The 27,581-nt window shown below is 37.0% G+C and overlaps 1 protein-coding gene across 1 annotated transcript in view; it reads right to left on the bottom strand.

Annotated features, from left to right (window-relative positions):
- Positions 1–27,581, bottom strand: part of Antxr2 (ANTXR cell adhesion molecule 2) — a 128,643-nt gene that overhangs the window by 2,113 nt on the left and 98,949 nt on the right. The gene's annotated exons all lie outside the window — the stretch shown is intronic.

Raw genomic sequence — 27,581 nt, 5'->3', positions numbered from 1 at the left:
AAAAGCCCAATCGTGTTAGAGCTGCCCCTAATGTGAGAGCTTGTTTGGAATATTTGAGGCATGGGAAAATATATTGTGGAAGAAGACTGATCTTTGTTCATTTTCTTTTCAAACATAGCTGCTCAACAAAGTTAGACATTTCAGACACTTTTGGAAACAGAAAATCTTAAAGATGGAAAAGAGCAGCAGTTTCTATCAACTTCTACTAAAAGGCAATGGTTCATTAAAGTTTGTGTCTTCTGAATAATTTGTAAGCAATGATATTTCTACAATTACTAATTTTATTAGTTTGTGTTTAACATGTGAAGTCAGGTATAAGTTTTAGAAAATAATACATATAATATATCATTAATCAACGTGTTAATATAAACACAAAATTTAATTTTCTCAGTTTTCTGAATTTTTCACTCAATATTTGCCTAATTATTTTTCTACATTTAGGCTTATGCTCTACCCATACATGAAATCAGAATACAATGCTCTGATGCATTGGGCATTACCTATATTGCATATTTAGGCATTAATAGAACTAACTTGAATTTTATGCTCTACAAGTGACTGAACCATGCCTGAGTAACAATATTTGTCAATAAAATTAAATTAAATTAATGTTATAAAACTTCTTTACTTTCGGAAATGAATTATAAATACATTTCTTTCTTTTGCTTTGGGGATATAAATTTTTTTGAATTCAGTAGAAGTATGCTTCAATTTATTCATTCTGCATAGGAAATTATTAGAAGTAAAATTTGCTAAATATTTAAAGAAACTATACTTAGAACAAACATGGATTTACTATTGACTTTAGGCTATCAACAGGTATTTTAAAGTACATTGCCTTATAAATTCATTGGGATAATTCAAATATTAAGTTGTTGATATTTCTCAATATACTTAATTCAATTGGGAAACTTAATTCTAAAACAACATCACTCCCAACCAACCTAAACTAAATAATTTCTAGCATGTAAGGAAGGTGCTTCTATATTGATAACTGGCATCATTTTATACAATCTTTGAGGTCATCATTATCTAATAAAAGCTAAACTTTAAAGAACTAAAACTGCCTTCCTTTTAAAGCACATTGCTTTATGCAACCTTATATTGAACATATTACCTAATTACTGAGTTTCTGTGCCAAGGAAAGAACTCAGAGCCATTTAAATGGAAGTATAAATTGGTAAAATCTATATGGTAAGCAACTATGCAAAAAAGGTTTTCTTTTACTCCAATCTAATGTTGGGACTTAAAATTTTCACCATGGTTTTTTATAATAGAAAAATCATGATATCAATTTATATTTCTGTTCAACAATTTAGAGAATAATAACTCAGTACCATGTGGTCAATAAAATAGAAATCTTTAAAAGATGAAGGAAAATGGTTGTAAACAGAGAATGCCAAATTGTTAAATACACATGATCATAACTGTGCAAATAAGAGTCTGGAAAGTCAAATATTAGCAGATTACCAGTCCATGGCATCTTATGTTTCATTTACACATTTTCTGTACACTTGTATATGTAATCGCTTTTAAATAAACATTAATTTTCAAAGAATAAATGCAATGACCAAAAATAAGTTCCTTTATAATGAAATGTTTTTTACAATGTTCTTTATTTATGTGTTACTAAAAGTCAGTCCAAACATCTATTGATGCTTCACTTTTGGGAACCACCATTAAATGTCAGTCAGAGATTGCCCACATTTGGTGGACCCATTCACTCGCTCAGGCTACACCTGACATTCAGCTTCCAGGTGAACCTGTCTGAACTACAGGTCAGTCTGCTCAGGGGTTTGAGTTTCTGGAATCAGCAGACTGACTAGCAGATCTTCGAATCTCCACTTGGCATTTGCTGTAAATATGTAGTCTTAGAGTTACCACTGGAAGTCCTACAATCTAGACTCTTTCTTTAGTTTTGTGGTACTAAATTTCAGAAGTCTTAATTTAAAAAAGACTGTTTCAGGCATCTGGCAAGCTTATAATTGGCTAAATTTTAAAATATGCTTGTTCATATGTGTGTAAGTACATGGTAACACCAAGCATAGCATTACATTTATGCTTATGAATAAATTTATCCAGTGATTCATTACCTTTAACTAGAGCAAGGAGAATATGCGCCTTTCATTTGTCAAACTTTCTAGCCACATTGCTAGCTAGGACACGTGTTTCTCTGTTCAATTAATAACAATAAATATCCATGCTTTTGGTGCATGGAAAGATAGTTTGAACATCCTTAATTTATACACAGCTACCAAAACTCTCTTTGAGGAGGAGGCCCCAAGTGAAGTATTCGCCAGCTATTCCTCTCAGTCAGCACTGTTTACATTCTGTGGTTCATGAGCTACTGTGGGTTCTACAGGTGTCTCCAGAGCTACCAGGGTTAGAGTGGTGTATGTGAAGCTATCAAAGCCAATCCCACCCAAGGAGCTCTGGGGTGCGCTACCTTGAAAACTGTAAGTACATACTGTGTAAGAGTTTCTCTGTACTAAAACTTTAGCTCGATGACTACTAATACAGAAATTTAACCCAACCTTATGTTAAGTGGTGAGTGAACTATTCATATGCCTTTTTATAGCTCTTATAAATGTCTTTGTAGATCGCCAACATTATAACATTATTCCCATAATTCTTCACACTATAAAGAGTTTGTATAACCATTGGGTCTATAAAGACCAAAACCATTGGGTTTTGGATAATTATGTTTATGATACTGTTGTAAAGGATCAGTTCACTGGGAGCCAGAAAAAGCTTAGGTTAAGCTCGCCTGCTTCCCTTTTGCTACACAAAGCACTGCTATATACTTAGTCTTTTTCTCTTTCTGCCTTGAGCATCAGGAGGTCATCCTGGGCAGGGCATTTAAAGCAAAGAGTGAGTCAATACAGTGCCTCTTCTGATATAACTGAGCCTTCATCTTGGCCACTACTCTGTTTTTATTCTTCTGAAGGTTCAGTGCATGCTTTCTCTCACCACTTCCTTAGAAGTAGTGCAGGGGTAAGCAAGCATAAATTAACACAAATTTCTTAATTCCTACTTTTTCTAATCATAGGGAATATAATGTTCATATTCCCCTTGACCTTCACAATCCTCCAACAAAAGTACTATGCAGATAATACTACGTAGATGCGACAGGATGAACTGAATCTGAATTGCATGGAAACAGATAACCTGAACTTGAAGTTTAGACATGTGAAATGCTGAAGCCTTGCTATTCTTTACATAACATTCTATGAAAATAAATCCTCTGAGTCTGAAGACTGAATATTGACTAATTTTTTGAATTCTAGAAAACAGTTTGCTCAATATGAATCAACTCAAACTGGCCAGTGGTGTAACTTGCAATGCCACAACCTGGAGGTAGAAGTAAGAAGATTAGGAATTCAAGGTCAACCTCAGACACATGAGTTCTAGGCCAGTGTAGGGTATATGATTCACTGTCTCAAAAATAATGTTTGGAAATCTATTAACATTCCCAACTTGCCCTTTAAAATGGAGCTTCACGTGGAGTTTTAATCCTATTACAGATTTTCACCATAAGAAGAAACAAGAATATGCCAAGCAAGAAGGTACCATGAACAAAATGCTAACGGTAACAAGGGGGAACAAGGCTAAATCACAGTCAGCTCCGGCAGCTTTAACTGGACTGCAGTGACAGTTCAGACAATAACAAAAACCTCCTCTGCGGCAATGTATCTTATTGATACGTTCTCTGACATCATTATTAGCAATGCCCTTTTCTTGGGATTCACAAAAAAATAAGGGAAGCAAGACGCCCAACAGAAAAATATCAAAAACATGGCTATTGTACAGTGAACTAAACCAACAGAGGAAAACAAGACAGCAGTAGAAACTTGCATGTTTGCTGCGGGTGACGTGTGCAGATACGGTTTTGTCGCAGTATTTAAAACCTGATTTCACCCCCGTTTTTATTGTGGTCAGTAACAGCAGCAATAACCAGAGCAGACACCGTGTTTCCCATCTCTGAAGCATTAAAATTCCACTAGCATCAGTGCGTGCACGGTCCTTTACTAGCTCTCGGCACAGGATGTATTTCATCGCCGTAACCGTTACAGGATTATGCTCACCTCATAAACATCCATTGGCAAGCCAACGCAAACAACTGCACTTCAGCTGAGACTTTTCCAACACGGAGAGATGATTTATTTTTATCTTCGCTTCTAAAAAGACCTCCCTAAACCTCCGTGCACAGTGACATAGTAAACACCATTTCGAATTTTAAATGGTACAAAACCCAAAAAAACACAGACACATGGACATAGAAATTAGTTGAGAAGTCCAGGAAGTCACTATTACTAGGAAGATCAAAGAACACAAGAGACTTTTGGAATGTCAATTTCCTGTAGTAACTGGTTGTACAAAACACAAGAAAGGTATATACCCATTCTGCATTTAAAGAAAAAATCTGAACTAGAGTTGATTTTACCAAAAACTGATTTTTAAAATTAAAAACAATTCTACACATTGTTTTCTAACTGAAGTTCAGCCTATAAATGCCCTAAATAACATAGACTATAATTAGATACTACTAAAGAAATTGCTGAGTTTGCCTACAATTTACCTTTAGAAATTATCCCTTCAGTTTTGTAATGATACCTGAAATTTTTGTAACTCTATAAATAGAAATAATATGCATAATAAATATAAATAATAAAATGAAAATATTTTGTGTATTGATGGTTTTGAAATTTGAGCATATTGTTGGCAACAAATTAATTGTCTAAGCCATGGTTAATAAGAGATAAAATTATCCTTCTAAGTTAATAACTGCAATACAAAATTGTGTGTGTGTGTGTGAGAGAGACAGTGTGTGTGTGTTCTCTGTGTGTGTGTGTGTGTGTGTGTGTGTGTGTGTGTGAGAGAGAGAGAGAGAGAGAGAGAGAGAGAGAGAGAGAGAGAGAAAGAGAGGAAGAGAGATGAGGGAGAAGGAGAGAGAGAGGGTAGATATAGATATAATTTTGACAGTTTTCTGGAAATCATTTTTGGCAAAGCCCTAGGTATGCTTCATAATGAATTATAATGGGAAGTAGATACCCAAGTGACACACTATATACATGCATACATAGATAGTCAAAACAGATTTCTTTGCATTTTATTCTTTGCCTAATATTTATTTTATTTGTTTTATCATAAGTAATATAGCAATGATTTTCCTTTCCCTAATTTTAATTATAATTCAGATTATATCTTAGGTAATATTAAAAACTAGACATCTTTAAAACAATAAAATACAAAAAAAAACAGAGATAGAGAGAATGCCCAGTTTGTAAAGTGCTTGCCACACAAGCATAAAAACTTGAGTTAGGTTCCCCAAGACCCATGTATAAAACTTGGGTGTGGTAGTGTACCCTAAAACCCTGGAGATGGTGCAGAGGTATCAGGAGAGAGAGACAAGGGGATACAGGGAGCTCACCATTCAGTTAGTCTATTCAAATGTAGAGATACGGCTTCAGGAAGAGACCCTGTCTCTGAAACTAAGGTGGACAGTGACTGAAGAAGACACCCGAGGTCACCATCCAGTCTCCATGCCTGTGCACTGGCACACACACAAACACACATTTTCATATGCAACAGAGACAGACAACCAGAGAAAACAGAAAAGTAATGCAAAACAAAAAATGGGAACAAAAATGATAAAGCAATTCTAATGTTTATCATTGGGGAAAATGATAAACTACTAATATATAGACAAAGGAAAAATAATATAATTCTAAAGAATGGTATTCTAAAGAAGGTCATCATAGAAAGATGGCCAGGGTTTATTAAAATAGATTCCTTTAATTTATATTGCTGGCATTAGTTTTTATGTTATAAAAAGGAAAATATATTAGAATTAATGTATGGTTATGGTCTTAAATAAAAGAAAAGTAATAATTGCCTAAAAAATAAGTGTTTAGCAAGAAATGCAGATACACTTTTTGTATTATGTGAAACCAAATGTAAACATTTAAATATTTTATGTTGGGGGTAGAGTTAATAATAAGAAACATCTGCATATACAACCTTGAATATACATATCACAATTACAACCTTGAAATTATCAAAAGCTTAATGCATGGCAAGAAATATGATGTGGGAAAGACACTACCATGTGCCAAAATGCTTTATTAGAGCAAGGAATTGATCAACTGAAGGCTGCATGAGGAACTTGCTCCTTCTACCCTTAACAAAGGAATCCTGGAAAAAGAAAACCCACTGGGAGTTTGGGACAAGGCAAGAGAATAAGAGCCATGGCACTATTGGACCTGGACCCCTCTCCAGCCACTGTGATACAACCACACAAACTATGAGAAGGACTGAAAAATTCCTTCCTAAGCACACATGCTTCTAAGGAAGCTGGTCCTGTGCAGTATAAAGCTACAGGCATGGGCACATACGGAGACAGACCTTTAAAAATATAAAATGTTTATTGTGGGAAATGGAAGGATGTAGCTATTATAAAGAGACATCCCCTGCAACCCAAACTTTTTACAGGCAGGCTCTAATTCAGAGGGAAGAGGAAGGGAACCTACTAGCAAAAATTCTTGATACTGTCCTGAAAACTCTGCCCTGCGGTTCATTGCTGATACCAGCAGTGAACTACAACCAACAAAGTCTGCAACAAATGCAGCTGAAAGAAGACACCTATCAACAATCTGACAGAGAAAGTGGTTTATCCTATGTATTATTCTAGGGGTAAAGAATGTGTAAGTCAGGGTCCAAATGCCTGCCTCTTTCTTCTCTTTGCATATACAAATGCATAAATCTAAATTTAAGATAGCTATAAACACACACACACACATATATTCACAATGTCCAATATAAATTCATAAACAATGTTAGTTCGAAAGAATTAGGAAAATGTTTCCCTTAATCAACAGAAAACACAGCCAATACTTATAATAGTTTAACAAACAAGGGCAAACAATTGCTATGGTAAAGATATTTTAAATAACAATAAATAGCATGCATATTTAGTTTTTTCAAATGAAAAATAAGTTTTAAGCAAACTGCATGTATAAAAATGAGAATATTTGACTGGTGTTCATGTAAACTGAACATAGTAAAAGACTTAATGATTTTGAAATTTCAGTTTTTCACATTGAAGAGCAAAGTAAAATAAGAATGCAAGATCTCTGAGTCATGTGGCTCTTATCCTCCGAGAAATCACTGCTCCACATGGAATAAATAGGAACCAAATGGGAAATAATTGCTTAGGACCTACCAAAATCAAAGCTTAAAAATTAAAGACAATCATTAAATCCCAAGCAGAATAAATGTATAGAAAAGCAAGAAATATACAATAAGCTTTCAACACACAAGAATACATCCTAAGAGCGTGTTCTCTGCGTGTTTCCTTCCCCTCATCCCCTGAAACATGAGAAATGTCATAATGATAAGAGCTGACTTCTCAGAAGCAATGGGGGACACCTGACAATAGAACATTATAACTATTAATTTTTTTAAAAATTAACTATGATTTACATATTTATAGTAAATTAAGTAAAATAAAGACAATTTGAGGTCAACAAAATTTGTAACAGGTGACTGGAAATAGACTTTAATAGACTGTGGTTGGAATTTGGGTGTTTTAGTCTGATATGGTCTGTAGACATGCTTCCTTGGTTGAGCTTTTTAAATGTTAATTACTTAACATCTTATTTCAATTTGCATTTAAAGAAAAGGGAGGCTGATGGTTGATTTTGTGTGAAGCTGCTTTGCTTTTGGCCAGAATATCTGTAATAGTGCTGCAGGGTTTCTCACTATTGAAGTGCCTCTGCTTCCTGCATGGCAGTGCTTCTCCACTTTGGCCTGCTGTATGATAATGCTTTTGTACATTGTAAAGATTTTTTTCACTCATATTGGTTTAATAAAACCATAATTGGCCAGTAGCCAGGCAGGAAGTATAGGTGGAACAACTAGACTAAGAGAATTCTGGGTAGAAGAAAGACAGAGAATGAGTCATCAGTCAGACATAAAGGAAGAAAGATAAGAATGCTGCACTGAGAAAAGGTACCAAACCACATGGATAAGCATAGGCAAGAATTGTGGGTTAATTTAAGTTACAAGAGCTTAATAGTAATAAGCCTGAGCTAATAGGCTAACCAGTTTATAATTAATATAAGCCTCTGGGTTTTTGTTAGGACTGAATAGCTGCAGGATCAGGCAGAACAAAATCCTCTGTCTACACTGGCCTCATAACCTGCTGCATTCATTACTCAGTCTGCTCTTCCTTTGCTATTGTTTGTTCTGTTTTCCCATAGATACAGCTGGGAAACATCATCCCAGAGTCTTCATGACTGCTGGTTTTCCTACAAGAATAGTTCTTCCAAAAATAATCAGCCCTTTTCTTTTATCAATAACAAATCTAAATTTCCACCTAATTTGGGATTGACACTGATTATTTAGCAGGATATTCTACATAAAAACAAACCCCGAGATTTTCCTTTGACTTTTTGAAAAGATGCTTCATGCATAGCGACAACTAAATAATGCTATAGACATGTACATAATTTTAAAACTTTGGTCTAAAGAACAGTTGTGGATTACTTTGTGAAAGACAAATAATGTTAAGGACTTTAATTTTTAATTATGTGCACATCTCTGTGGTTGGTGTGTTTACATAAGTGGATGTACCTCCAGAGACTAAAATTGGATCTCCTCAAGCTGGAAGAACAGGCTGTGAGCCACCCAAGATAGGTGCACAGAGTTCCCAGGTCATCAATGAGGTTAGGAGTACCCTGAGCTGCTAAAACATCTATTTCTCTGTTTATCATTTTTTTTTAAAAAATCTTCCTAAAGGTTTAGTTAAAAGCTTAGTGTCAAGTCAGGTGGTGATGGCACATGCCTATAATCCCAGCACTCATAAGGCAGAGGCATGTGGATCTCTGTGAGTTCACAGCCACCCTGGTCTACAGAGTCAGTTCTAGGACAGCCAGGACTACACAGAGAAATCCTGTCTCAAAAAAAAAAGCAAAAAATAAATTAGTTATTATGATTCTATTTGTTTTCAGTCCATCACAATAAACACCACCAAGATATATATATAAATATATATTGTGTATAAATATAGTCTAATAGAATATGTAAGATAATTCAAGATAATTCAACTAAAAAGACACAAGTGTATGCTTTTCATATTTTCAGCACACTTGAGAAAAACAAGTTTAAATAACTGTAGTTTATTTCTATGTTTAATAATAAGACATTCAAATTCTCCAAACTGGGATTTCATTTTGAGTGTATACAGACTTATATGCCAAAAATGATTGTCTTTATATAACACAATAATTTGAATTAAAAGTTTTCTCATTATATTTATGATTTCTAAACTCTTAGGGCATCAGACATATGAGTACATTTGTTGATAAGTAGAGTTCATGAAGAAAAAAGCTCCAAACAATGCTTTAAATCCTTTGCATACACCAACTTAAAGCTAATAACATGTGAAGACTATGCTGCTTGAATATACAGACCCAGGTCCAAATAAGTTTTTAAGATTAGCCTTTTGTTGCAAAGAAAGATGACAGACACTGGCCCAGATGTCATTTCACTGATCAGTGAGTATGCAATGGCATTTAAAGGGGATTTCATTTTCGTAGTTTAAAAAAAATTAAATGTGCATTAATAGTAACCTTTAATTAACATAGTTACCATTAACCTACTTAGTTTTTACAAATTATAAAGAGCAAGTTTTAAAATGATTACAGAAATAGTAGACATATCTGGAGATACAGTTAGTTCAACAAAATGAGAAGTGTAAATGCTCAACCTTTCAAGCTTTTACATAAGAATACATGTATATTCATATGACTAGAGATATGAAAGGCTGCTTGCTGTTCTACAACAACAATTGGTTAAAATGAAAGTGTATGAAGTCACCTTTATGTATAAAGAATGGTTTCTATTTGTACGGAACTCAGAAATGTCAAAAAAAAAAAAACCAGATTGAAGTCAAGTAACAAAAGTTGATTGGTTTTGACAATTTGAAAATGCAACAACCATTTAATCATGGTGTGATATTTCAATGCAATTATATGTTACAAAGTCAGATCGTGAGGTTTCAAGTCTATCTGAAAACTAAATATTTGGTAAAATTGATGACATATCATGGGATATGTGGGTACACAGCAGGTGGATGGATGGATAGACAGACAGACAGACAGATAGATAGATAGATGATAGATAAATAACAGCACAGACAAGGATAGAGATATAAGGTTAGTGTAGAGAAATACATTCTGATATTCTAAGTAAGCATGGTATTTTAGTAATGCTGTAATTAACTATCTTATTATATTCTATGACTATAAATGAACAAAAAGCATAATTAGATTTTAGATGCTATTGCAGTGGGTTTAGCATTATATTGATTCTCCCAAGAAGGGAAGGAAGAAAAGAAGGGAGGGAGAAAGGAAGGAAGGGAGGAAAAAAGAAAGGAAGGACCACATTTACAATGCCAAATGTAAACTATATAGCCAATATTCTCCAAGACATAGAACTGATTTTATTTGTATGGAAATTGAAATTTTCAGTCTAACAACACAGTGATTAGTGAGATGTAAAATAAAATGCCGTGGTTGACTTGCCAAAAATAATGTATACAAAACTACATGCTACTGCCCACTAACTGACTTGGAATTAATCAGAAGCAACCACCATACAATCGGCAAGAGTCTTTCTGCTTTCTTTTGTTACATTAATATTCAAATGGCCTAGATGCCCTGTTTCCAGTGCCTAACACAACAACTGGTATAACAGAGACGTGGTTGGATTGCAGGATGGCAGTGTTCTAAACTGGGCAACAGCAGGCATCATGGAGGGGCTGACCTTGATGTTGGTCCTGAACAGACAGCAGATGGTGAAAGTTGGGTCTGTTTCATACTGAAAGCCACCAACAGACAGAGACAATAGGAAGGACATTCCCATTACATAGCAAGTCTTAAATCAAAATGCAACACATGTTTGAACAAGTGGGAAGAGATCCTTCTGAATAACTCCACCACATGTTCATAGCAGGAAGTAGAATGTTAAATTGGTATTAACATGAGCATTTATTTCCTTCTATGTTTGAGTTATTTCTTGTCAGTATTTGAACAAGGTCATATAATTTCTTTTCACAGAGGTAGCATAACCCATGGTGTATGTATATGTTGGGGAAATCCCAGTGACCAAGCTGTGACTCAGAAAGGGCATTTCAGATTCAGGTCATTAAATATGAAAATGGGAATATAAAGTACCTTATAGATTTTTTCAAAACAAATATTTTTAAAAAGCTCTCAAAGTTGACAGCATTTTCCAATAAATAAAATCATCCAAGTACTAATTTTTAAAGAGTATAAAAATATTCTTAAAATAATAAGAAGCTTGCGCAGTTTTGAAACAGCAGCTTTCTAGGCTGTGCTGCCAGCGCAAACTCTGGCTCTTTCAGGGGGCATAACATTTAAATGGGGTTTATGGGCAGCGTGCTGCAAGTTACTTGGTGGCAGCAGGGGCCAACTGGTTATGAGAGTTGAGGTGGTGAGGATGACTCCCACCTGACAGTCTCAGAGGCAGTAAAAGGACTTCCACCATGTTGGACTGGGTGGATACAAACGGCAAAGCATCCTTAGTCACAGTAATGTCACTTAGCATTTAAAGAGCATTTCTGGTCAGAAAAGGATTACAGATACTAAATAAAGGCAAATTCAGATGAAAAACACCTCTAAATGTGTCACAGTGTTGGATACATGTAAATAGGCTTGGGAAAGAGAAGAAAAAGAGCATGAGAGTTGGAAAAAGAAATAAATATTTCTTAAAAAAAACAAAGTTTTTAAAGAGACAGACTATAGACAGTCATAGATTAAAAGGAGCAAAGAAAATTAAGCCATATAAAGATGGTATGTACACAGAAACTCTGGATTATGTATATTGTGTTTTCTTTGACTTTTTTGACTGCAGAGAGATATTTGATTTTGGAGGCTGCTAAGATAAACCAATATAAAGGTTTCTTTATTTCAAAATTTGGGTCTAAGCATATGTTGCTTTGGAAGAGAGGTTCTTCTTTTGTTTCTGCAGAAGATGAGAACCTGTGGATTTCTTTCAGACTAATGTGGTTTGATGGACCAAAGGCCCCTGAAAAATAGCCATCAACACCCCTAAAAATTAATTTGCCCAACAAAAATCAGGAAGCAGTTTGGAGAGAACTATGCCAATATTTCCAAATATTGTTTATAAATGTTTGTTTACATTTAAAGGGAATATGCTATAAAGATTTGCATTGGTATGGATCTTGGTTTATTGATACAAATTTAAGATCAATCTTGTTATATGTATATTTTGTTCTTGATTAAGGTATTGTGTTTGTGCATCTCATTATAAAATGTAATGTATAATTATGAAATGTAGGTTAATAGAGAGTTATCTATAGTAGTCAAGCTTATAGTCATGTTAGGTTTTCTAGATGTATAGAGATATATTTCAATTAGATAGGTATTCTTCAGATGTTTCAGAGATGTTCAGAATATGGCGTTTAAAATGTTTTAAGAACTTAGGACTTTTCATAACAGTGATACACATCTGCTCCTGGCAGCACCAAGTTACTTCAAGAGGATGATGGGTACCAAAAAGGCTCCTTATGGTGTTGGTTAGCCATTTGGGTAAGAATGCTCATGCCTGGACTGCTTGATGCTGTGCTGTATGAACTGGACTTGCAGGACTCACAGAGAAATGACTGCTGAAGCTGCCTAAAGAAGGTGAGACAGTCCTTCGGGGTTCCTGCTTCGTGAAAGATGTTGAGATTGCCAGACATTCTGATTCTGAGGACACAGTAGAAGGTGACTGAAAAACTGCCAATATAGGTGAACTGTCTTTGAAATTTCCTGCTTCATGGAATAGTCTGCCAGATAGTATGGGACTATTGGCTGAAGATGGATGGATGCCCCAATGGTACAGACGAAATTTGGGTGACTGTCCAGGTAGCAAGATGTCTCTGTCAATTCTAGAGTTTAGGAAGTTGATTATAATGCACTTCTTGTTTACTTAGGTAATATTATGTCCTTCTGGGGTCTTGATGGAGTTGAATGATATATAGTGATAATTATAATTGTCCTTAGTTATGATAAAAGATAAAGTAGATATAAATATTGTAACTGTAATTCTTGTTTGATACCTGTTTTGTTACATGTAATTTTTCTGTTAAAATTAAAACCTTTCTTTTTATTTAAACAGAAAAGGGGAGGTGACATGGGATTCCCCTCTATATGCTGTACATACTATTGGTTAATATAGAAACTGTCTTAGGCCTGTGTACGGCAGAATATAGGTAGGTGGAAAAAACTAAACTGAATGCTGGGAGAAAGAAGGCAGGGTCAGGAGAAGCCATGTAGCCACTGCCAGAGACAGACATTGTGAAACTTTGCTGGTAAGCCATAGCCATGTGGCGATACACAGATTAATAAAAATCGGTTAAATTAAGATGTAAGAGTGGGTTAGAAATATGCTTAAGCTATTGGCCAAGCAGTGATTTAAATAATATAGTTTCTGAATGATTATTTTGGGTCTGAGCACCTAGGAACAAACAAAAAGCCTTTATACAACACCCTGTCTCATTTTATGGTTCATCTTTCCTGAGGAAGGACACACCAAGACTTACCTATGACCTCAAGAGACACACAAATGTAAAGAGAGAGAGAGAGAGAGAGAGAGAGAGAGAGAGAGAGAGAGAGAGAGAGAGAGAGAGAACTTGTCCCTTCAATATTTTCCTTTGATGACTGAAGCACATAAACAAGAAGCCCTAATTGCCATGTACAATTACAATGCCACAGTACTGCCTGTGCCAACCCAACCACAACAGCTCAGTACAACAGAAAGTCTGCGTGAAATGATGTAGTTTTATTTAAATAGCACCCCTAAGGAAATTCAATAGCATCAGCAAACATTTAGATTGAAACGTGGTATATCTGTTTAATTTTTAAATCTTATTGTTCCAACAACATCAACACTAATCTTTGGAATAAGGAAAACACTCAGTAACATTACGGTGTTGGCACACTCCAAGAATGGACAATTGTATCTGCATTTTCATATAGGCTCTTCTGACAGCATCAATGCACCTGGTGGAATGGCAGCCAGATGTTCATTCTATCTGATGCTATTAAAACCTGTTTCACAGACATAACTTACATTCTCCCATTCCAAATGATGCCTCTGATAATGAAGAAAACATATTTTATGTGGGGTTTTTTTTGGTACGTCTAGTTTTAAATAACATCTTAACATATGTTTAAAACAGAGCATATGGAAATAAGAAAAAGCAAATCTGAATTCCAGGCACAAATATTGGTTAAAAAGATAACACCATGCAAATCTATTACTTTTATAGTAATCTCAAATCATGCATATCAATAAGACTAAACACCAATGGGAGCATGATGTTTTCTATAATCACACTACCTTCTAGGAATTCAAAATTTCTAAAGCTAACAACTACTTTCCGGGGGCATGAGATTCATTCTCACACTAAAAAGATTACATCAGACCATTTTGTGAATGACTAGGATCAGTTTCCATTGATCAGTATTAAAAATACATCCATTGAGTAAATACAGTAGCTGACATCAGGGTAACTATGTCCACTGGGCTGTTGCATCAGGTGGGGAGTCCCAAGGAGTCAATGTCTGATATATAGTTCAGAATCATTCAGCAGTTCTCCAGAAAAGAGAAATTCTAAAGGAGTACGTTTCTGTCATTGCTCTTTAATTTTTTTTAACCTTGTGAGAAGTTAAAAATTAATGTCTAAAACAATGGCTGCAGACAACAGTCAAGATTACAGGATCAATGCTGATTGCTATACAAGACAGAAAAAGCAACAAACACTTACAGATGACGATCTGCCTACAATATCTGAAGAATGGAAAAGCCATGTAAGACTCATGTTATGTGACATTTATAAGGGGACTTGGTTAATGAGTTCACAAGAATTTCCATTTTACCAAAATAGAGCAATCCCAACTATTTCTATACAAAACAATTTACAATATTATATTACTAATGTGACTAACTCGATCTCAAGAGGTGTTGGTTCTAATACTGCCATCTCACAGCCTACATGCCAACTACGCATGTAGAAGGTCACATGACCTAAAGAGTTGGGGAGAGGATAAATTGCCGTATTGAAGTAAATGATTAGTTTTGACTTTAAGCTGAAAGGGGAAAGGAGACTTTATAATGCTCTGGAAAGACTTGCATGCTAAAGTACATATTTCATTGCAAAAGTGCATCACTTTTATCAAATGAGACAGCTGCACATAACAAGTCTATAGATATTTTAAATGAACTAAGAAGTCCGATTACATTTCTTATATAGAAAGTCTGTTTTGAAGTTACCATATCTCAACCAACATAACATCTTTGCATTTGTATTCCTGTGCCAATCCAAATGACTGAGTGGGAAAAGGCACTGTTGTGGGTACAGAAATACTCAATTGCCAAAGTATAGAAACAACCTGTGTCTACCAATGAGTAAAAAAAGGTAAGAGAGATTTTTAGATGACTTCTGCTTTTAAGCTGAAGACAATTTTAAAGGAAAAGCATTATTCACAAGAGTCAGAAGGTCAAAGGTTAAAAGGCCGAACAGGGATGAATGTCTGAAATGTCTGTTCAGGATAAAGCAGTGTTTAATTAGATATAGGGACACAGTGAACTATTCTATCCATCCTTAAAAAGGGAGCCTACGACTGCCACGTTCCCAAGCCAATATAATTCCCAAATTCATTCTAAATATTTATCTTTTATTTTCAGAGATGAATGTAGCTCTCACTTCTTGTCATCAAAGTTTTTTTTCAACAGATGGAGACAATTACAGATAGTCATAACTAGTCAAAAATTCAACCAACTGACGACAGGGTGCCCAGCCCCAGATTATATATCTCTAATGCAAATAGCTCCTATACCTAAGGCTCAGATAATAACACGGATGATGGGGGCGTGAAGATATAAAGAGACAGAAGACCAAGATGTCTGCTGCCAGTGCCTTCTGGACATGACAGGGATGCTGTCCCCATGAAATCCCAACAGTATGGTTCCCTCAGAAAGAGCCACATGTCGACACCAGGTGAGATGCCAACGTGAATAGAAGAAATCTAACACTTCCCTACCACAAGATGAAGAGCTTCAGGTAGTCAATGGCTGCTGAGAGAAAGGCATTATGTCTGCTCCAGAGATTCGCCTCCTGAAATTTTGTCCAAACCCAAGCAAACAACACTGAACACATAGACATATAAGCAACACTAAATGAACTCAACAAATGTGTGTGTGTTTATAACAATAATAGTAAAAATGTCAATAATTTAAAAGAGTGGGGAGAGACTCACTAGGATTAGACATGGGAGAGAGAGAAATGATATAAATATGGTATGTATGCATGAAATTTTAAAAATTTAACTTTAAAAAGGGAAATAAAATTATAGCATTGCATGCTACAACATTACTGCACTGGGAAAGAACTATGCCAGCCGAAACAGCAGTCGCGGAAGAGTGATACCGCATGATTCCACATGTGGGTAGAACCTAAAGCTACCACACGCATAGGAACAGATGATCCAGAGTGGCTACTGGGAGTTAGGGAGGAGGTGAAGGACCATTCAGGATGTATAAAACTTCAGTTTGGGTTGCTGATAAAAATTCTGGGGATGGATAAAAGTGATGGTTGTAAAATAATTTGATAATACTGAACTGTACATATAAAATCATTAACACAATAACCTTTATGTCATACATAATTAAAAATAATATTTTAGTATGTATATGACTTTTAAGTAACTGCAATGTGATTATAAAATTCAGTGAGGAGGTGAACTTAGAGTATACAATTGAAGAAAAGATTCAGCAGGAGAGGGGTGAAACAGAGCAATGCAGAATAAACATATATATGAAATTGTCAAAGAATAAAATGTAAAAGCAAAAATAAATAACAAATTAGGAATATAATAAAAAGTTTGAGTGAAAAGAATTAATTTTCTCATAGATAATGAAACTTTGGCTTTAAAAAATAACCAATAAAACTTTATTGAAATTAAGTCCCCCAAATTGTTGAAAGATTTGATAGCCTTCCATTACAAGTTATTATCACATGATTATTTATAGACACTACCATGGTTGTTTCATTTATAATGCGGTTGATTCATTTTACTGTAACAAAACTGATGATGTACATAAAAGGTACTGCTTAATATGTACTGCTTAGAAGGCACAGATTCAAGAAAATATGCACCATTTCAAAAGTTAACTAAGAATAAGACGGTAGAAATATTACTGACTTCGGTCTCAATAGGATGCTTAACGGAGTTGGAAAACTATTAACTCTGCATAATAGCTGGAAAATCAGTAATTCAAACCAGAGCAATTACCCTAACAGTTGAGTGAGGGGGTGGTGGACTGGTTTTCTACCCATCCTAGGTGCTGGGAGGGTTTTGTCATTGCCAGCCATCTGGCAAATGAAGATGAACACAACTGTGCTCATAGACTAGGCCATCAGGAAAAAACATCAGTTCAGACTCCGACACTTGATAGCGAAAGAGTACTGCTGTGCTCAGCTCTGAAGGATGTATCTGTAGCTGCTGACTCCCACCCCCACCTCCTAGATGGAGCTGCAACCAATGACTCCCGCCCTCTACCCCACCGCACTCCAGTTCCCTACCCCCAAGACAGACCCAAGATCTTTAAGCAGTTCTGTGGCCTCTCCTCCTTCACACCAAAACACAGGAATAGAGCTGTGTTTCTCAAGACTTTTGCAAATCAACAACTGAGTATCCAGAAAACAATAAAGCAGAATTACTAGTTTCCAACATTATTTTAAAGTACAATTTGAGGGCGGGCAGTGGTGTGGTACATTCCTAAAAATCTCAGCATTCTAAGAGACAGCTGCAGGAGAATTGGCACATCTTTGAGTCTAGCCTGGTCTACATGTGAGTTCTAGGCCAGCCGGAGCTACATAGTGAGAATCGGTCTGAACTCCTCTCTGAGCCTAAAGAGTACCAGGCAGCATACAGAACAGTTATACTTATTAGACTCTTGAGCCTTTTGTGCGTCCCATCTTGGGTTGAATCTTTTCAAGAATGTATTCATACTTCCTTCTTCCTAAACTGAGCTGCGTGCATAAATCCTCCTGCATACGGAGGCTGTAATTGCCGGCACTGATTGTTACTCTGTCCACAGTTCAGCAGTGTCCTGGGGAACTGCTTCTCCCAATGAACAACCCTGCACTGCCATGCTTCTCTAAATCCTTGTCTGTCTGCTCTTTCCTTCATCTTCCTGGAGGCTCCCACTTCTCCCCACTGTGTTATATCTATCGCTAGAAGGCCCCATGACCCTGGTCTAGTTCACCACATCTAATCTGCCCCAGGAATGGAAACCAGATGATCGAGCATCTGAAAATAGGTATAATTTAAAAATAGGCAGCGTAAGTGAGCTGAAACTTTTCGACATCTATTTTTACTGATGAGAAAACGATTCATCTCTCTCCACTCACAGCTTAGGGTGTGTTGGAGGTATGAGAACTGTGGCAATACCATATGGCTTAAAATAATAACATCTTGGAGAAAGTCTATGGAATAATTCAGCAATCTGATTTATATGTCGAATATAGAGCTATCGTTTCCTAAATAAAATTGTAAAATTAAGTCTACACTTCAACACATTGATCAAAATAGAACTCAGTTCAAGTATCTACCATATCTGCTCAGCCCCACCAAACCCCATATTATGTATATTCACTATCACATGAGAAGCACCCCCGTATTCAAATTGCACAAAATTTTTCCCAACTTGAAAACCTAGCAAATGTGTGCTTTGTTGTATTTCTTTATTTAGACACTGGGTTGTAACTTCTTTTGCATTTCAGAGGCTAAAAATAAATAATTATTACATGTAATTTTCCAAAAGTCAGTAAGTCAAGAGAAATGGCTTTATGTCTCCCTTACGAAATTCTACTTGTGCCAACAGTGAGTAAAAATCTCTCTGTCTCTGTCTCTGCCTTTCGCTCTCTTTCTCCCCTCTATTTCCAGATAAATGCCAGTCATTTGGACAGGGCTAACTCACAGAAGGTGCAGCAGGCACAGATGGCACTAATGCATAAATGTAATCTAGCAAAAGGATGCCAACGCCAAGCCAGACAAGGTTCCAAGAAACTACAGTGCACTTACAGGAAGTCTGTGATTGGCAAGGTTAACGTTGCCGCAGTGAGGGCTCGCTGTTTGCTCCCAGTGCAACACGAGGAAGCCTGGAGTAAACGAGCCCGTTTCACGTGTTGGCTACAAATGCACTGATCTAGATAAGTGATATATCCTTAGAAATAACGAAGCTCACACACAAAACACACGGACACGTTTTGAGCAAAGGCCTTACTGGATTCAAATTCACAATCCTCCTGCCTCAGCTTCTATAGTAGCTCGTGCCACAAGCCACTGTGTGCTAAACAGGAAAGAACATTAAATACAAATAATGTGATTCGTGCCATTCCCTGAACTTATTCAGATATGGACCTGAATATCTCTAAATGTTCTGAGATGTTCGTTCCCTATTATTTTACTTATTTTGCTTTCTTCGTGGTACTTACTACCTAAAATGTCACTGTTTGCTTATGGATGTGCTAAAGTAGGACTCCCTCAGCCACCTTCACTAGAATCCTTATTCATGCAACAACATTTCTTACTTATTTTGAATATTTATCGTTCATCTGCCTTATGCACTAAAGATTAACTCCAAAAGAAGAAAAATTCAATATCTATCTTGTTCATTAAATTCTTCCATTGTTTTGCAGTAGATCATAAAGTAAATAAAGATTAAACAAAATGAAAAAAAAACAAAGACACTCGTGTAAGCTTATTTAACACCACTTGAATACACATTTGAAATTATTGCAAACCAAGGATAAATGGCAAAGCCCACTTATTACACACTATTGCCTTCTCTCGCTTCCTCTCCTGGTCACTCTGCTCTTCTCTTGGTTTGAAATTCCCACTAAATATTCATTGTATAGGAAAATGCAGCTATACATTTATTGTCTGTTAAATTTTAATACAAGCAAAGGATTAATAGGGCTAAATTTATTTAAGAACCTTGCTTGTCACTGTTCCTAAAGAATGCTACAAAGCAAATGGAAAGACCCAGGGTAGAAAAGTAGGTGACAAGGGCTTCTCAGGGGCAAGAACAGCAGTGTATAAAAGCTTCTTGAGACAATTAATTAAAATGGCCTTGTTAACATTAGCTGGATAAAAGTGATCTACTTGCCTTGAAAAAAAAATACTTCTCATCTTTCCTTTTAAACCTATACGTTTTCTTCTCAAAAACCCCACTTGGAATAAAAGTACCCCCTCAGATATGCAGTGGACAAGTTCTAAAGGGCCACCTATGCCTAACTGTGAGTAGCACTGAGTGCCACAGTGCCAACATTTTCCTGAGCGTGTGTGCAGAGACGACACATTTGTATTGTGTCTAAGCAGCACCGTACACCCTGGCCTCTGTGTGTGCTGTGTACAGTGCAGTACCACAGCAGAACAGCCCTGATTTCTCCGTCTCAGCAGTCACATGGATGGAAGATGTGGAGTGAGCAATAGAGAGAACAGCAGGTTATAAGTGAGCTGACGGGGGAGTGGGAGAAACAGGGGTTTAATTAGGGAGAGGGAGAGAGATCATTACAGAAGGAGAGAGGAGGGTTAAAAGAGCAGTAAGGGGAGAAAAGTCATAAGAAATCATATCTATTTATCTATCTGTCTCTTTGTCTATCATCTATCTATCTATTCACCTCCTGTATTAATATCTATATGTATTTCCAATCTGGGCTGACCTTTCTCCTCTCTCAATAACCACAGACTATTATTTTAAAATAAAACATTTGACATAAAAAACCTTCTTTTGAATTTCTGTTCATATTTGATCAAAAGAGACCCAAAACATTACAGGTTGTTACTACTGCCCTTGGTTACCCCTGACATGGAAGGTGCTCCCTATTGCTGAAGACACCATGTGCTTCTATTTAGGGCCAATGGGACCCAAGCTGGATCTAACCTGAAAGTCTCCTCCCTAATGACTATTTTCCATGGCACCAAAAAGCACCAAACAGCACCAAACAGGTTTCCAAATATGGAAGCAACCAGCAGTCCTACCCCCCTATGATGCCTATGAGCTTCAGCAACGACCAACATGACATGACAACCTTAGGGGTGCAATACTGGCATGCACATATTGGTGTTAACAAACAGCTCTCTAGTTGGACCTGCCCAACAAGAAAAAAAAATCTTGCCTATTACTGGAAATCTACCACCTACCCAAGGTAGTGAAATCATAAATCTTGGAGAACCTACAAACTCCACATCGCCAGTGTAACCCCTAAACACATTCTAAATATTTGTCCTTAAACCCACATATAAATGTAGTCTTCTCCTCTCATCAAGGAAACTTCTCTAGGCAACAGACAGAGACCATTGCAGAAAATTACAGCCAACCAAAATGCAAAGTTATGGGGCCCAAGCCCCAACTGATAAATCTACAGCACAACTCTTGCACCGATGCTCAGGGATCATCGCAGAAGAGGGGACAGATTGGATTGTAAGAGCCAGAGGACCGTGACGTTTGCTGTGAGATTATTTCTCCTGGAAAGGTCAGTGACGTTACACCCATTAAGCATCGTCAGCCTGACTGCTTACACACAATCTGAACAAGGAGAGGAACAAAAGCCACGCGACAGCTCATAGCGAAAGCTTGTGAGGTCTCAAACCCAGACAAAGAACTGCATACAATTAAGGAATACTAAGAACAGGAGAAAGTCTTCCCCAGGAAGAGCAGACCAATTGGTTATCCAATACCAAATGGCCAGCCCTGAGAACATAAATGCAAGTAATAAAGTAATATTTACAAACAGCTCTCTCTTTCTCTCTCTCTCTCTCTCTCTCTCTCTCTCTCTCTCTCTCTCTCTCTGTGTGTGTGTGTGTGTGTGTGTGTGTGTGTGTAATAACAATTAAAGAAGAGGGCATAGGCATACATTTGAACAAAGAGCAAAAGAGGGTTCATGGGAGGGTTTGGAGGAAAGAATGAAAAGGGAGAATGATGTAATTATAACTTCAAAAATAATAAAGACTCAAGTCAGAACAGCAATATTAAGAAAACCCAAGAAACCATTTTATGGACTTTTGTTGTCATTTGTTTTTCTTTTGCTTTGGGGTGATTTTTTTGATTTTGTTTTTGTTTTTGCTTTCATTATTGTTTTTGTTTTTAAGACAGGGTTTCTTTGTGTAACAGCCCTAGCTGTCCTGGAACTAGTTCTTGTAGACCAGGCTGGCCTTGATCTTACAGAGACCTGCCTGCCTCTGCCTCTGCCTCTGCCTCTGCCTCTGCCTCTGCCTCTGCCTCTGCCTCTGCCTCTGCCTCTGCCTCCTGAGTGCTGGGATTAAAGGCCTGTGCCACTACCGCCTCGTCCATTTATGTACTTTTATTTGGTTTTTGTTTGTTTTGTTTATCAAGACAGGGTATCCATGTTCTTAATGGGGCAGTTACTCTTCACAGGAAAATCTCAAAAGATCCAGATTTGATTCTTCTATGTTCCTTGCAAACCAATCTTGTTTTGTCATTCCAAACAACAGAAGATCAGTCAGAGGCAGCTCCCTGAAAGACAATAGCTGGCCGTGCTCAGGTTCCCCTGGCTGATTCTAACTAACTGCACTGTGCACTGAAAGCCTTGCTGCAGAACATCCATGGAAACCTGTCTCTTTGGAAGCAATTTCTCAAGCCACTCACTCGGCCCAGTTTTTCCCATTCTGATTTGTAATTTAAAACCATCCTTATAAAAATACTACTTTGATCATGCCTTTCTCAAAGAATAGATGTGATTTGTTATATATACTAGAGATCAAAATAGCCATGAAATGTTCTATGCCATTAAGTAACAATGAGAATCATAAAGTATATATTGAGCATCAATTATGTCCTGGACATTGTGGGTTTTTTTTTAATCATCTAATAGTATTCAAAATGCATTGGATATAAATTCAAAACTAGAGACACTATTTTGTTGTCTTGTAACTCTTTCATCTATTTATTTATCATAAATGAGCCAAGAGTTCGACTAAACCTTACTAATGACGATTATGCCGCCACATGAATAGAACCCAACCTGAACGTGCTGACTCTAGATCCATCCATTTCTGTTTGAACCCCCAAGATAGAACCTGCCAGAGGCTGCTGCCCACACAAATGACAACACATCCTCTTAGCATCCTGCTTAGCATCATCTAGAGCAGCACTTCTCAGCCTATGGGTCATACCCCTTCGGGTTGCCTATCCAGCATGTCATTTATTTATATTATAATTTGTAACAGTCGCAAAATTACAGTTATGAAGTAGCAATAAAGTAATTTTATGGTTGGGAGTCACCACAACATGAGGAACTGTAATAAAGGGTTACAGCATGAAGAAGGTTGAGAACCATTGCTCTAGAGAATGCTTTTGTCAATAGAACACAGTTGACAAAAATACAGGGAGTGGGGAGCACTCTAGAACACCAGCCTGATAAAAGTATACAGAAAGCTCCGGCATTTTCATGTCAAACTCGCAATTACTAACTCTGGCTCTACAAAAAAAAAATCAAATAATACTGAGAAAACTAGTTTATTGCCTTAAGTCCTGCTACTTCGCCATCTGTAGAGGTTAATGTATTGCAATACGTATAGAAACAATTGCTACTGCTGCCCTAAACTAAAAACCATTAAATCATGAGACCTTTGAAAATGCTGTAGTAGAAGAAAATAATTTTTCTTTTTTCTTTCTTTCTTCCTTCCTTTCTTTCTTTCTTTCTTTCTTTCTTTCTTTCTTTCTTTCTTTCTTTCTTTCTTTTCTCCCTACTGTATCATACTCTGGAACATCACAAAAGAAAAAAAAGAGGTACTGCTACACTGCATTGCTTGGGGGTAAGAATGTGACATGAGACCTTGTAACTAAGCATGCACTTCTAATTTTGGGAGAAACAAAACATTATTTCAGCCTTCCCAATCTGAGTAAAATCCTGTCTCTGCTCTGTCTCCTCCAACACAGAAGTAAGCCAAGGGCTGATGCTGTAGCCTATGCGGTTGTTATGCATGCATTTGTGAGTTAGTATGGCATGCTTTTGTTAGAGGTTTTAATTTCAATAGTCCATTAATCCTTTAAATACATTAAGCATGTCCACCACTTCTGGCAGACCCTTCCGCCCTTCTGATTCTCTGTTCTAGTTCAACGTTTTATCCCTAGAGCCCGAGGAGCAACTGGCAACAGCAAGATGAAGAAATTGAATGAAAATTACACTCTCAACCAGTCATTTCACAATATTTCGTTCTTGTGTATTCTAATAATCAAGTATAAATTATAGTAGAAACACACACGTGTGGATTTAAAGCATATTTGTCTAATCGAGGCTTAATTTCAAGCTATTTACTGCAAATAGATTCTTTCACACTAGAGCAAGCATAGTGGGGAACAGAAGTGCCTCTCCCTCCCTGCCTCATTCTCCTACCAAGAGCTGCCCATCAAGGGCAACAATGAAAGAGAATCTGCATAGATCTGCAAAGTGAGAGGAGACCCCTCAGTAGACTAAAATATGTCCAGCGTCAAAATTCCACTTTTAGGAAGGAGGATGCACTCCCAATGCTTCTTTAGATAACAGAATTTGACTTGACTGTAGAGAAATCTCATACCTCAATTCTCATGCCTTCAGCTGCCAAAGTTTCATGTCAATTAGCATCCACTTTCTCTAGGAGGAGAAGCACTGACTACCAATATATTATCACCATAGGTACTGTGGCTATAATCTCAGAGTGAGTGTTTATGCCAAGATGGACAATATTCCCAGACAATCACATGTGTTAACTTGTTTAATCCTCAGCAAAAAGTGAAGCTAGGTATTTATATGACATAAAATAAAGCTGAGAAATGAATTTTAGGTTTCCTTTCCCACTAAACACATTATTCTCTGAGTTGGAACCTTCAATATGCTTTGGAACCAAAATACTTAGTTTTTATCATGTATCTCAGTATTTCGGCTGCTCAGATTTCTCCTGTTGTGCTCCTCTGGCATCTTCTCCCAGCATGTTTAGGCATCCCACCTACAAGGAGATGCATGGAGAAACCCCATCCAGTTGACGTGGTCTGGGCTGAACCAACAGCACCTAAGTCAAATCTGTTTGGGCCAACAGGAATACATATGCCGTTTACTAACATAGGTGTTCTATACATAAACACATACCCTAGATATGCCCACTATGCAATCGTTAAAATATTTGAAAAGAGGAAAAGAATAAAGGTAAAAGCCAAGTGGAAAATATTAATATTAATGTAATGCGGAGAAACAGAGGGGCCAGTTTTCAAGATAATGAAAACGAGTGTCTGTTACTAAAAATATCAAGTATTTATCTGAACCTTTCTGAGCCTGAGTTACAGAACTACAGTCTTTTCTATTTTATTGTCAGCTCTGTGAGATAAGAACCATTATGCACAACATCCCATTTTAAACATTAAAAAGGGGAAAATAAATTTTGACGTGATTGGGAATTTGTTCATGGCACAGAGGTTGTACAGTCAGGCCCAGAACCCAGATACAGCAACTTAGTGAATCAGATGTTTTAATATTATCATGGGCCTGTGAAAAGACTCTGCTTTAAATCTATTAAGTCTGATCTTGATGACAGAGGGCATTTAGTTTTCTTATATTGCTAATGAAGTATCCAACTTAAAAAGTAAATAAGTAAATGAAATGAAAACAGTCCCCTCTGCATTCGTTGGCTTTGATGATTTTCCCCCAATCAGAGGTATTTATTTGTCTAAGATGTTTCCCTCCACCTGAAGACAGAGAAAGAGATATACCACAGTGCAATAGCATTTATATTTTATATTCTGAGTTCTCAATGTGTGCACACAGCATAGAATAAAAGTCACAATATTTTATATTTTTTCTTAGAAAGTACTCAAGGAGGTAACATTGCAAATTTCTGTGAATTTCTTCTGTGGGTGTAAGAAATGAGAGGCTTCAGGCCAGAAGCAAAAACAAACCCCACTGTAACTATGACTCAGAAGTTGCCCTTGCCAGTGTGATGGGAATGTTCAAGATACACTGCGTAGAAACCCTAGGTTTGTGGGTCTTGCATTAGGCCTACTTCCCTCCTCCAGATTCGAGTCTCAGCGAATCACCCATGTTTTTCAACTAGGGGGAAAAAAGATGTTTTTATAAGCAAAATATGAGACTGCGAAAATTATACTGCTCTGTATGTTGCTATTTCCTCCTAGAAACAGAACGGATCTCTTCAGAAATTCTAGTCCAATGAACTAACCTGGTAGCCAACTGGGCAGCAAGGCTCCCTCTAAGTGTTACAGAGACTAAACATTAAGACGTGCTCAATATACAGAAAACCAAATGAGCGGGCCTATTATTAGGCCCCACAAGAACATTTTCTGGCCCACAGCCTCCACTCACCCTTTGCCATGGGTGGTGTCAGAAACACTTACCGCACAAGCAGAGATCTGTGTTTCCTTTGCCACAGACAATAAATCTTTAGTGTCTTCTCCTGATACGCATGGCTCCACTCGCTCTCCGGAGGTGCCGCCCCCCTCACCTAACAAGGTCATTTCAGAGTGATGACACAAAGGATGGGAATGTCCAGGCATGCACAAGAACCAGGATCGGCTTTCAAGAACCTTGACTGAAAATACTACAAAACTCGGAAAAAAGAATCTCTCTCAAGCATAATGTATCCAGAAGATTGATTTTACAAATATGGATATGAGTAAATCTAAGTTAAAAGATTTCTGCCCTATTTGTTACTGATATAAAAGATACTCTTATCAAAACAGTTATTTGAGAAAATAATTTTAGCTTCATAAAAATCGCCCTGTCATTGGAGAGTAATATAGGAACTACAAATAGGAAACTTTTAGTTCGACTACATTGACTGCATTCATTTCTGTATTGCAAAGCTGAATGCTTTTCTCAGTTTATGGGAAAAAGAGGTGGCAGAAAGGATGTGGTAGAAAATTAATTTTGCCCCCATTAGCCTTTTTAGACCAGGTTCATGGGTACATGAAGTTCCAAAGTTCAAAGATATTCCATCTACATAGAAAGACCTCTCAAACCGGCCTTACACTCGCTGTATGACATGAGAAAACCGAAGACAATCTTTTGACACACTGCCTCTGTTCTGGGGTTCATAAACAAAGCTTTGGTTGAAAAAAACGGGACTGGGAGTGATGGGCTGAGGGGCTCTGGGCCAGACACCAGTGAGTTAGAAGGCAACATTTGACTCAGAACTTTTGACAATCCCAGTACATGCAAAACACATGTTCCTCAAAATTTCAGGCCTGAAATCTTGTTTTCTTAAAGTGAAAAATTTAAGAGACACAAAAACTCAGAATTTTACTTTAGATTTGTTGTCTTGGGGCCTGTAAGATGGCTCAGAGGTCAAAGATGCATGCTGCCAAGCCTGAAGACCTGACTGAGTTCTATCCCTGAAACCCTCGTGGCTGAAGAAGAGAGCTAGCTTCTAAAAGTTGTCCTCTGCCCTCCACATGCACACTGTGGCACACGGGAA

Source organism: Microtus pennsylvanicus, chromosome 12 (genome assembly GCF_037038515.1).
Source record: "Microtus pennsylvanicus isolate mMicPen1 chromosome 12, mMicPen1.hap1, whole genome shotgun sequence".
Lineage (NCBI taxonomy): Eukaryota > Metazoa > Chordata > Mammalia > Rodentia > Cricetidae > Microtus > Microtus pennsylvanicus.
This window is presented reverse-complemented; position numbering and strand designations above follow the sequence as displayed.